Raw genomic sequence first — 13,407 nt, 5'->3', positions numbered from 1 at the left:
GTGTGACTGACCCCTCGATAGTGCAGCCCTGTCGCTGTGTGACTGACCCCTCGATAGTGCAGCCCTGTCACTGTGACTGACCCCTCGACAGTGCGGCCCTGTCACTGTGTGACTGACCCCTCGATAGTGCAGCCCTGTCGCTGTGTGACTGACCCCTCGATAGTGCAGCCCTGTCGCTGTGTGACTGACCCCTCGATAGTGCAGCCCTGTCGCTGTGTGACTGACTGACTCCTCGATAGTGCGGCCCTGTCACTGTGTGACTGACCCCTCGATAGTGCGGCCCTGTCGCTGTGTGACTGACCCCTTGATAGTGCGGCCCTGTCGCTGTGTGACCCCTCGATAGTGCAGCCCTGTCGCTGTGTGAATCACTGATCCCTCGATAGTGCGGCCCTGCCACTGTGAGACTGACCCCTCGATAGTGCGGCCCTGTCACTGTGTGACTGACCCCTCGATAGTGCGGCCCTGTCACTGTGAGACTGACCCCTCGATAGTGCGGCCCTGTCACTGTCTGACTGACTGACCCCTCGATAGTGCGGCCCTGTCACTGTGTGACTGACTGACCCCTCGATAGTGCGGCCCTGTCACTGTGTGACTGACTGACCCCTCGATAGTGCGGCCCTGTCACTGTGTGACTGACTGACCCCTCGATAGTGCGGCCCTGTCACTGTGTGACTGACTGACCCCTCGATAGTGCGGCCCTGTCACTGTGTGACTGACCCCTCGATAGTGCCGCACTGTCACTGTGTGACTGACTGACCCCTCGATAGTGCGGCCCTGTCACTGTGTGACTGACCCCTCGATAGTGCGGCCCTATCACTGTGACTGACCCCTCGATAGTGCGGCCCTCTCACTGTGTGACTGACTGACCCCTCGATAGTGCGGCCCTGTCACTGTGTGACTGACTGACCCCTCGATAGTGCGGCCCTCTCACTTTGTGACTGACCCTTCGATAGTGCAGCCCTGTCACTGTGTGACTGACTGACCCCTCGATAGTGCGGTCCTGTCACTGTGTGACTGACCCCTCGATAGTGCGGCCCTGTCACTGTGTGACTGACCCCTCGATAGTGCGGCCCTGTCACTGTGTGACTGACCCCTCGATAGTTCCGCCCCTGTCACTGTGTGACTGACCCCTCGATAGTGCGGCCCTGTCACTGTGAGACTGACTGACCCCTCGATAGTGCGGCCCTGTCACTGTGTGACTGACCCCTCGATAGTGCGGCCCTGTCACTGTGTGACTGACCCCTCGATAGTGCGGCCCTGTCACTGTGAGACTGACTGACCCCTCGATAGTGCGGCCCTGTCACTGTGTGACTGACTGACCCCTCGACAGTGCGGCCCTCTCACTTTGTGACTAACCCTTCGAGAGTGCGGCCCTGTCACTGTGTGACTGGCCCCTCGATAGTGCGGCCCTGTCACTGTGTGACTGACCCCTCGATAGTGCGGCCCTGTCACTGTGTGACTGACCCTTCGATAGTGCGCCCCTGTCACTGTGTGACTGACTGACCCCTCGATAGTGCGGCCCTGTCACTGTGTGACTGACTGACCCCTCGATAGTGTGGCCCTGTCACTGTGTGACTGACCCCTCGATAGTACGACCCTGTCACTGTGTGACTGACCCCTCGATAGTGCGGCCCTGTCACTGTGAGACTGACTGACCCCTCGATTGTGCGGCCCTGTCACTGTGTGACTGACCCCTCGACAGTGCGGCCCTGTCGCTGTGTGACTGACCCCTCGATAGTGCAGCCCTGTCACTGTGACGGACCCCTCGACAGTGCGGCCCTGTCACTGTGTGACTGACCCCTCGATAGTGCAGCCCTGTCGCTGTGTGACTGACCCCTCGATAGTGCAGCCCTGTCGCTGTGTGACTGACTGACTCCTCGATAGTGCGGCCCTGTCACTGTGTGACTGACCCCTCGATAGTGCGGCCCTGTCGCTGTGTGACTGATCCCTCGATAGTGCGGCCCTGCCACTGTGAGACTGACCCCTCGATAGTGCGGCCCTGTCACTGTGTGACTGACCCCTCGATAGTGCGGCCCTGTCACTGTGAGACTGACCCCTCGATAGTGCGGCCCTGTCACTGTGTGACTGACTGACCCCTCGATAGTGCGGCCCTGTCACTGTGAGACTGACTGACCCCTCGATAGTGTGGCCCTGTCACTGTGTGACTGACCCCTCGATAGTGTGGCCCTGTCACTGTGTGACTGACCCCTCGATAGTGCGGCCCTGTCACTGTGACTGACCCCTCGATGGTGCGGCCCTGTCACTGTGTGACTGACCCCTCGATAGTGCGGCCCTGTCACTGTGACTGACCCCTCGATAGTGAGGCCCTGTCACTGTGACTGACCCCTCGATAGTGCGGTCCTGTCACTGTGTGACTGACCCCTCGATAGTGCGGCCCTGTCACTGTGTGACTGACCCCTCGATAGTGAGGCCCTGTCACTGTGACTGACCCCTCGATAGTGCGGTCCTGTCACTGTGTGACTGACCCCTCGATAGTGAGGCCCTGTCACTGTGACTGACCCCTCGATAGTGCGGCCCTGTCACTGTGACTGACCCCTCGATAGTGAGGCCCTGTCACTGTGACTGACCCCTCGATAGTGCGGCCCTGTCACTGTGAGACTGACCCCTGGATAGTGCGGCCCTGTCACTGTGTGACTGACCCCTGGATAGTGCGGCCCTGTCACTGTGTGACTGACTGACCCCTCGATTGTGCGGCCCTCTCACTGTGTGACTGACTGACCCTTCGAGAGTGCGGCCCTGTCACTGTGTGACTGGCCCCTCGATAGTGCCCCCCTGTCACTGACCCTTCGATAGTGCGGCCCTGTCACTGTGTGACTGACTGACCCCTCGATAGTGAGGCCCTGTCACTGTGACTGACCCCTCGATGGTGCGGCCCTGTCACTGTGACTGACCCCTCGATGGTGAGGCCCTGTCACTGTGACTGACCCCTCGATGGTGCGGCCCTGTCACTGTGACTGACCCCTCGATAGTGCGGCCCTGTCACTGTGAGACTGACTGACCCCTCGATACTGCGGCCCTGTCACTGTGTGACTGACCCCTCGATAGTGTGGCCCTGTCACTGTGTGACTGACCCCTCGATAGTGCGGCCCTGTCACTGTGTGACTGACTGACCCCTCGATAGTGCGGCCCTGTCACTGTGTGACTGACCCCTCGATAGTGCGGCCCTGTCACTGTGTGACTGACCCCTTGATAGTTCCGCCCCTGTCACTGTGTGACTGACCCCTCGATAGTGCGGCCCTGTCACTGTGTGACTGACCCCTCGATAGTGCGGCCCTGTCACTGTGTGACTGACCCCTCGATAGTGCGGCCCTGTCACTGTGTGACTGACCCCTCGATAGTGCGGCCCTGTCACTGAGACTGACTGACCCCTCGACAGTGCGGCCCTGTCACTGTGTGACTGACCCCTCGATAGTGCGGTCCTGTCACTGTGTGACTGACTGACCCCTCGACAGTGCGGCCCTCTCACTTTGTGACTGACCCTTCGAGAGTGCGGCCCTGTCACTGTGTGACTGGCCCCTCGATAGTGCGCCCCTGTCACTGTGTGACTGACCCTTCGATTGTGCGGCCCTGTCACTGTGTGACTGACTAACCCCTCGATAGTACGGCCCTGTCACTGTGTGACTGACTGACCCCGCGATAGTGCGGCCCTGTCACTGTGTGACTGACTGACCCCTCGATAGTGCGGCCATGTCACTGTGTGATTGACCCCTCGATAGTGCGGCCCTGTCACTGTGTCACTGACCCCTCGATAGTGCGGCCCTGTCACTGTGTGACTGATCCCTCGACAGTGCGGCCCTGTCACTGTGTGACTGACCCCTCGATAGTGCGGCCCTGTCGCTGTGTGACTGACCCCTCGATAGTGCAGCCCTGTCACTGTGAGACTGACTGACCCCTCGATAGTGCGGCCCTGTCACTGTGTGACTGACCCCTCGATAGTGCGGCCCTGTCACTGTGTGACTGACCCCTCGACAGTGCGGCCCTGTCGATGTGTGACTGACCCCTCGACAGTGCGGCCCTGTCGCTGTGTGACTGACCCCTCGATAGTGCGGCCCTGTCACTGTGTGACTGACCCCTCGATAGTGCGGCCCTGTCACTGTGTGACTGACCCCTCGACAGTGCGGCCCTGTCACTGTGTGACTGACCCCTCGATAGTGCGGCCCTGTCACTGTGTGACTGACCCCTCGATAGTGCGGCCCTGTCACTGTGTGACTGACCCCTCGACAGTGCGGCCCTGTCACTGTGTGACTGACCCCTCGATACTGCGGCCCTGTCACTGTGTGACTGACCCCTCGATAGTGTGGCCCTGTCACTGTGTGACTGACCCCTCGGTAGTGCGGCCCTGTCGCTGTGTGACTGACCCCTCGAAAGTGTGGCCCTGTCACTGTGTGACTGACCCCTCGATAGTGCGGCCTTGTCACTGTGAGACTGACTGACCCCTCGATAGTGCGGCCCTGTCACTGTGTGACTGACCCCTCGATAGTGTGGCCCTGTCACTGTGTGACTGACCCCTCGATAGTGCAGCCCTGTCACTGTGTGACTGACCCCTCGATAGTGCGGCCCTGTCACTGTGTGACTGACCCCTCGATAGTGCGGCCCTGTCACTGTGTGACTGACCCCTCGATAGTGCGGCCCTGTCACTGTGTGACTGACCCCTCGATAGTGCGGCCCTGTGACTGTGTGACTGACCCCTCGATAGTGCGGCCCTGTCACTGTGTGACTGACCCCTCGACAGTGCGGCCCTGTCACTGTGTGACTGACCCCTCGACAGTGCGGCCCTGTCACTGTGTGACTGACCCCTCGATAGTGTGGCCATGTCACTGTGTGACTGACCCCTCGATAGTGTGGCCATGTCACTGTGTGACTGACCCCTCGATAGTGCGGCCCTGTCACTGTGTGACTGACCCCTCGATAGTGCGGCCCTGTCACTGTGAGACTGACTGACCCCTCGATAGTGAGGCCCTGTCACTGTGACTGACCCCTCGATAGTGCGGCCCTGTCACTGTGTGACTGACCCCTCGATAGTGTGGCCCTGTCACTGTGTGACTGACCCCTCGATAGTGTGGCCATGTCACTGTGTGACTGACCCCTCGATAGTGCGGCCCTGTCACTGTGTGACTGACCCCTCGATAGTGCGGCCCTGTCACTGTGAGACTGACTGACCCCTCGATAGTGCGGCCCTGTCGCTGTGTGCCTGACCCCTCGATAGTGCGGCCCTGTCGCTGTGTGACTGACCCCTCGATAGTGAGGCCCTGTCACTGTGACTGACCCCTCGATAGTGAGGCCCTGTCACTGTGACTGACCCCTCGATAGTGCGGCCCTGTCACTGTGTGACTGACTGACCCCTCGATTGTGCGGCCCTCTCACTGTGTGACTGACTGACCCTTCGAGAGTGCGGCCCTGTCACTGTGTGACTGGCCCCTCGATAGTGCCCCCCTGTCACTGACCCTTCGATAGTGCGGCCCTGTCACTGTGTGACTGACCCCTCGATGGTGCGGCCCTGTCACTGTGACTGACCCCTCGATAGTGTGGCCCTGTCACTGTGTGACTGACCCCTCGACGGTGCGGCCCTGTCACTGTGTGACTGACCCCTCGATGGTGCGGCCCTGTCACTGTGACTGACCCCTCGATGGTGAGGCCCTGTCACTGTGACTGACCCCTCGATGGTGCGGCCCTGTCACTGTGACTGACCCCTCGATAGTGCGGCCCTGTCACTGTGAGACTGACTGACCCCTCGATAGTGCGGCCCTGTCACTGTGTGACTGACCCCTCGATAGTGCGGCCCTGTCACTGTGTGACTGACTGACCCCTCGATAGTGCGGCCCTGTCACTGTGTGACTGACCCCTCGATAGTGCGGCCCTGTCACTGTGTGACTGACCCCTCGATAGTTCCGCCCCTGTCACTGTGTGACTGACCCCTCGATAGTGCGGCCCTGTCACTGTGTGACTGACCCCTCGATAGTGCGGCCCTGTCACTGTGTGACTGACTGACCCCTCGATAGTGCGGCCCTGTCACTGTGTGACTGACCCCTCGACAGTGCGGCCCTGTCGATGTGTGACTGACCCCTCGACAGTGCGGCCCTGTCGCTGTGTGACTCACCCCTCGATAGTGCGGCCCTGTCACTGTGTGACTGACCCCTCGACAGTGCGGCCCTGTCACTGTGTGACTGACCCCTCGACAGTGCGGCCCTGTCACTGTGTGACTGACCTCTCGATAGTGCGGCCCTGTCACTGTGTCACTGACCCCTCGACAGTGCGGCCCTGTCACTGTGTGACTGACCCCTCGATAGTGCGGCTCTGTCACTGTGTGACTGACCCCTCGATAGTGCGGCCCTGTCACTGTGTGACTGACCCCTCGACAGTGCGGCCCTGTCACTGTGTGACTGACCCCTCGATACTGCGGCCCTGTCACTGTGTGACTGACCCCTCGATAGTGTGGCCCTGTCACTGTGTGACTGACCCCTCGGTAGTGCGGCCCTGTCGCTGTGTGACTGACCCCTCGAAAGTGTGGCCCTGTCACTGTGTGACTGACCCCTCGATAGTGCGGCCTTGTCACTGTGAGACTGACTGACCCCTCGATAGTGCGGCCCTGTCACTGTGTGACTGACCCCTCGATAGTGCGGCCCTGTGACTGTGTGACTGACCCCTCGATAGTGCGGCCCTGTCACTGTGTGACTGACCCCTCGACAGTGCGGCCCTGTCACTGTGTGACTGACCCCTCGATAGTGTGGCCATGTCACTGTGTGACTGACCCCTCGATAGTGTGGCCATGTCACTGTGTGACTGACCCCTCGATAGTGCGGCCCTGTCACTGTGTGACTGACCCCTCGATAGTGCGGCCCTGTCACTGTGAGACTGACTGACCCCTCGATAGTGAGGCCCTGTCACTGTGACTGACCCCTCGATAGTGCGGCCCTGTCACTGTGTGACTGGCCCCTCGATAGTGCCCCCCTGTCACTGACCCTTCGATAGTGCGGCCCTGTCACTGTGTGACTGACTGACCCCTCGATAGTGAGGCCCTGTCACTGTGACTGACCCCTCGATGGTGCGGCCCTGTCACTGTGACTGACCCCTCGATGGTGAGGCCCTGTCACTGTGACTGACCCCTCGATGGTGCGGCCCTGTCACTGTGACTGACCCCTCGATAGTGCGGCCCTGTCACTGTGAGACTGACTGACCCCTCGATACTGCGGCCCTGTCACTGTGTGACTGACCCCTCGATAGTGTGGCCCTGTCACTGTGTGACTGACCCCTCGATAGTGCGGCCCTGTCACTGTGTGACTGACTGACCCCTCGATAGTGCGGCCCTGTCACTGTGTGACTGACCCCTCGATAGTGCGGCCCTGTCACTGTGACTGACCCCTCGATAGTTCCGCCCCTGTCACTGTGTGACTGACCCCTCGATAGTGCGGCCCTGTCACTGTGTGACTGACCCCTCGATAGTGCGGCCCTGTCACTGTGTGACTGACCCCTCGATAGTTCCGCCCCTGTCACTGTGTGACTGACCCCTCGATAGTGCGGCCCTGTCACTGTGTAACTGACCCCTCGATAGTGCGGCCCTGTCACTGTGTGACTGACCCCTCGATAGTGCGGCCCTGTCACTGTGTGACTGACCCCTCGATAGTGCGGCCCTGTCACTGTGTGACTGACCCCTCGATAGTGCGGCCCTGTCACTGTGTGACTGACTGACCCCTCGATAGTGAGGCCCTGTCACTGTGACTGACCCCTCGATGGTGCGGCCCTGTCACTGTGACTGACCCCTCGATGGTGAGGCCCTGTCACTGTGACTGACCCCTCGATGGTGCGGCCCTGTCACTGTGACTGACCCCTCGATAGTGCGGCCCTGTCACTGTGAGACTGACTGACCCCTCGATACTGCGGCCCTGTCACTGTGTGACTGACCCCTCGATAGTGTGGCCCTGTCACTGTGTGACTGACCCCTCGATAGTGCGGCCCTGTCACTGTGTGACTGACTGACCCCTCGATAGTGCGGCCCTGTCACTGTGTGACTGACCCCTCGATAGTGCGGCCCTGTCACTGTGACTGACCCCTCGATAGTTCCGCCCCTGTCACTGTGTGACTGACCCCTCGATAGTGCGGCCCTGTCACTGTGTGACTGACCCCTCGATAGTGCGGCCCTGTCACTGTGTGACTGACCCCTCGATAGTTCCGCCCCTGTCACTGTGTGACTGACCCCTCGATAGTGCGGCCCTGTCACTGTGTAACTGACCCCTCGATAGTGCGGCCCTGTCACTGTGTGACTGACCCCTCGATAGTGCGGCCCTGTCACTGTGTGACTGACCCCTCGATAGTGCGGCCCTGTCACTGTGTGACTGACCCCTCGATAGTGCGGCCCTGTCACTGTGTGACTGACCCCTCGATAGTGCGGCCCTGTCACTGTGTGACTGACCCCTCGATAGTGCGGCCCTGTCACTGTGTGACTGACCCCTCGACAGTGCGGCCCTGTCACTGTGTGACTGACCCCTCGATAGTGCGGCCCTGTCACTGTGTGACTGACCCCTCGATAGTGCGGCCCTGTCACTGTGTGACTGACCCCTCGATAGTGCGGCCCTGTCACTGTGTGACTGACCCCTCGATAGTGCGGCCCTGTCACTGTGTGACTGACCCCTCGATAGTTCCGCCCCTGTCACTGTGTGACTGACCCCTCGATAGTGCGGCCCTGTCACTGTGTGACTGACCCCTCGACAGTGCGGCCCTGTCACTGTGTGACTGACCCCTCGATAGTGCGGTCCTGTCACTGTGTGACTGACTGACCCCTCGATAGTGCGGCCCTGTCACTGTGTGACTGACCCCTCGATAGTGCGGCCCTGTCACTGTGTGACTGGCCCCTCGATAGTGCGCCCCTGTCACTGTGTGACTGACCCTTCGATTGTGCGGCCCTGTCACTGTGTGACTGACTAACCCCTCGATAGTACGGCCCTGTCACTGTGTGACTGACTGACCCCGCGATAGTGCGGCCCTGTCACTGTGTGACTGACTGACCCCTCGATAGTGCGGCCCTGTCACTGTGTGACTGACTGACCCCTCGATAGTGCGGCCCTGTCACTGTCTGACTGACTGACCCCTCGACAGTGCGGCCCTGTCACTGTGTGACTGACTGACCCCTCGATAGTGCGGCCCTGTCACTGTGTGACTGACTGACCCCGCGATAGTGCGGCCCTGTCACTGTGTGACTGACTGACCCCTCGACAGTGCGGCCCTCTCACTTTGTGACTGACTGACCCTTCGAGAGTGCGGCCCTGTCACTGTGTCACTGACCCCTCGATAGTGCAGCCCTGTCACTGTGTGACTGGCCCCTCGATAGTGCGCCCCTGTCACTGTGTGACTGACCCTTCGATTGTGCGGCCCTGTCACTGTGTGACTGACTAACCCCTCGATAGTACGGCCCTGTCGCTGTGTGACTGACTGACCCCTCGATACTGCGGCCCTGTCACTGTGTGACTGACTGACCCCTCGATAGTGCGGCCCTGTCACTGTGTGACTGACTGACCCCTCGATAGTGCGGCCCTGTCACTGTGTGACTGACTGACCCCTCGATAGTGCGGCCCTGTCACTGTGACTGACCCCTCGATAGTGCGGCCCTGTCACTGTGTGATTGACCCCTCGACAGTGCGGCCCTGTCACTGTGTGATTGACCCCTCGATAGTGCAGCCCTGTCGCTGTGTGACCCCTCGATAGTGCAGCCCTGTCGCTGTGTGACTCACTGATCCCTCGATAGTGCGACCCTGTCACTGTGTGACTGACCTCTCGATAGTGAGGCCCTGTCACTGTGTGACTGACCCCTCCATAGTGCGGCCCTGTCACTGTGAGACTGACTGACCCCTCGATACTGCGGCCCTGTCACTGTGTGACTGACCCCTCGATAGTGTGGCCCTGTCACTGTGTGACTGACCCCTCGATAGTGCAGCCCTGTCACTGTGAGACTGACTGACCCCTCGATAGTGCGGCCCTGTCACTGTGTGACTGACCCCTCGATAGTGCGGCCCTGTCACTGTGAGACTGACTGACCCCTCGATAGTGCGGCCCTGTCACTGTGTGACTGACCCCTCGATAGTGTGGCCCTGTCACTGTGTGACTGACCCCTCGATAGTGCGGCCCTGTCACTGTGTGACTGACCCCTCGATAGTGTGGCCCTGTCACTGTGTGACTGACCCCTCGATAGTGTGGCCCTGTCACTGTGTGACTGACCCCTCGACAGTGCGGCCCTGTCACTGTGTGACTGACCTCTCGATAGTGCGGCCCTGTCACTGTGTGACTGACCCCTCGATAGTGTGGCCCTGTCACTGTGTGACTGACTGACCCCTCGATAGTGCGGCCCTGTCACTGTGTGACTGACTGACCCCTCGATAGTGCGGCCCTGTCACTGTGTGACTGACCCCTCGACAGTGCGGCCCTGTCACTGTGTGACTGACCCCACGATAGTGCGGCCCTGTCACTGTGTGACTGACCCCTCGATAGTGCGGCCCTGTCGCTGTGTGACTGACCCCTCGATAGTGCGGCCCTGTCGCTGTGTGACTGACCCCTCGATAGTGCGGCCCTGTCACTGTGTGACTGACCCCTCGATAGCGCGGCCCTGTCACTGTGACTGACCCCTCGATAGTGCGGCCCTGTCACTGTGTCACTGCCCCCTCGATAGTGCGGCCCTGTCACTGTGTGACTGACTGACCCCTCGATGGTGCGGCCCTGTCACTGTGTGACTGACCTCTCGATAGTGAGGCCCTGTCACTGTGTGACTGACCCCTCGATAGTGCGGCCCTGTCACTGTGAGACTGACTGACCCCTCGATACTGCGGCCCTGTCACTGTGTGACTGACCCCTCGATAGTGTGGCCCTGTCACTGTGTGACTGACCCCTCGATAGTGCGGCCCTGTCACTGTGTGACTGACCCCTCGATAGTGCGGCCCTGTCACTGTGTGACTGACTGACCCCTCGATAGTGCGGCCCTGTCACTGTGTGACTGACCCCTCGATAGTTCGACCCTGTCACTGTGTCACTGACCCCTCGATAGTGCGGCCCTGTCACTGTGTGACTGACCTCTCGATAGTGCGGCCCTGTCACTGTGTGACTGACCCCTCGATAGTGCAGCCCTGTCACTGTGTGACTGACCCCTCGATAGTGCGGCCCTGTCACTGTGTGACTGACCCCTCGACAGTGCGGCCCTGTCACTGTGTGACTGACCCCTCGATAGTGCAGCCCTGTCGCTGTGTGACTGACCCCTCGATAGTGCAGCCCTGTCGCTGTGTGACCCCTCGATAGTGCAGCCCTGTCGCTGTGTGACTCACTGATCCCTCGATAGTGCAGCCCTGTCACTGTGTGACTGACCCCTCGATAGTGCGGCCTGTCACTGTTTGACTGACCCCTCGATAGTACGGCCCTGTCACTGTGTGACTGACCCCTCGATAGTGTGGCCCTGTCACTGTGTGACTGACCCCTCGATAGTGCGGCCCTGTCACTGTGTGACTGACCCCTCGATAGTGCGGCCCTGTCACTGTGTGACTGACTGACTCCTCGATAGTGCGGCCCTGTCACTGTGAGACTGACCCCTCGATAGTGCGGCCCTGTCACTGTGAGACTGACCCCTCGATAGTGCGGCCCTGTCACTGTGTGACTGACCCCTCGATAGTGTGGCCCTGTCACTGTGTGACTGACCCCTCGATAGTGAGGCCCTGTCACTGTGACTGACCCCTCGATGGTGCGGCCCTGTCACTGTGTGACTGACCCCTCGATAGTGTGGCCCTGTCACTGTGAGACTGACCCCTCGATAGTGTGGCCCTGTCATTGTGTGACTGACCTCTCGATATTGCGGCCCTGTCACTGTGTGACTGACCCCTCGACAGTGCGGCCCTGTCGATGTGTGACTGACCCCTCGACAGTGCGGCCCTGTCGCTGTGTGACTGACCCCTCGATAGTGCGGCCCTGTCACTGTGTGACTGACCCCTCGATAGTGCAGCCCTGTCACTGTGTGACTGACCCCTCGATTCTGCGGCCCTGTCACTGTGTCACTGACCCCTCGACAGTGCGGCCCTGTCACTGTGTGACTGACCCCTCGATAGTGCAGCCCTGTCACTGTGTGACTGACCCCTCGATTCTGCGGCCCTGTCACTGTGTCACTGACCCCTCGACAGTGCGGCCCTGTCACTGTGTGACTGACCCCTCGACAGTGCGGCCCTGTCACTGTGTGACTGACCCCTCGACAGTGCGGCCCTGTCACTGTGTGACTGACCCCTCGATAGTGCGGCCCTGTCACTGTGTGACTGACCCCTCGATTCTGCGGCCCTGTCACTGTGTGACTGACCCCTCGATTCTGCGGCCCTGTCACTGTGTCACTGACCCCTCGACAGTGCGGCTCTGTCACTGTGTGACTGACCCCTCGATAGTGCGGCCCTGTCACTGTGTGACTGACCCCTCGACAGTGCGGCCCTGTCACTGTGTGACTGACCCCTCGATACTGCGGCCCTGTCACTGTGTGACTGACCCCTCGATAGTGCGGCCTGTCACTGTTTGACTGACCCCTCGATAGTACGGCCCTGTCACTGTGTGACTGACCCCTCGATAGTGTGGCCCTGTCACTGTGTGACTGACCCCTCGATAGTGCGGCCCTGTCACTGTGTGACTGACCCCTCGATTCTGCGGCCCTGTCATGTGTGACTGACCCCTCGATAGTGTGGCCATGTCACTGTGTGACTGACCCCTCGATAGTGCGGCCCTGTCACTGTGAGACTGACCCCTCGATAGTGTGGCCCTGTCACTGTGTGACTGACCCCTCGATAGTGCGGCCCTGTCACTGTGTGACTGACTCCTCGATAGTGCGGCCCTGTCACTGTGTGACTGACCCCTCGATAATGTGGCCCTGTCACTGTGTGACTGACCCCTCGATAGTACGGCCCTGTCACTGTGTGACTGACCCCTCGATAGTGTGGCCCTGTCACTGTGTGACTGACCCCTCGACAGTGTGGCCCTGTCACTGTGTGACTGACCCCTCGATAGTGTGGCCCTGTCACTGTGTGACTGACCCCTCGACAGTGCGGCCCTGTCACTGTGTGACTGACCCCTCGATAGTGCGGCCCTGTCACTGTGTGACTGACCCCTCGACAGTGCGGCCCTGTCACTGTGTGACTGACTCCTCGATAGTGCGGCCCTGTCACTGTGACTGACCCCTCGATAGTGTGGCCATGTCACTGTGTGACTGACCCCTCGATAGTGCGCCCTGTCACTGTGAGACTGACCCCTCGATAGTGCGGCCCTGTCACTGTGTGACTGACCCCTCGATAGTGTGGCCCTGTCACTGTGAGACTGACCCCTCGATAGTGTGGCCCTGTCATTGTGTGACTGACCTCTCGATAGTGCGGCCCCGTCACTGTGTGACTG

At 60.5% G+C, this 13,407-nt stretch overlaps 2 protein-coding genes across 2 annotated transcripts in view; one reads left to right on the top strand and one right to left on the bottom strand.

Moving 5' to 3' along the window:
* The window catches only part of LOC147092229 (lysine-specific demethylase 2A-like), a 520,639-nt gene that overhangs the window by 349,243 nt on the left and 157,989 nt on the right, over window positions 1-13,407 (bottom strand). The gene's annotated exons all lie outside the window — the stretch shown is intronic.
* LOC147092230 (serine/threonine-protein phosphatase PP1-alpha catalytic subunit-like) overlaps window positions 1-13,407 on the top strand; it is a 63,670-nt gene that overhangs the window by 25,941 nt on the left and 24,322 nt on the right.

The sequence above is a fragment of the Somniosus microcephalus genome, unplaced genomic scaffold (assembly GCF_052327205.1).
Source record: "Somniosus microcephalus isolate GS21.2 unplaced genomic scaffold, FLI_Smic_1.0 unresolved_chr2, whole genome shotgun sequence".
Classification (NCBI taxonomy): Eukaryota; Metazoa; Chordata; class Chondrichthyes; order Squaliformes; family Somniosidae; genus Somniosus; species Somniosus microcephalus.
This window is presented reverse-complemented; position numbering and strand designations above follow the sequence as displayed.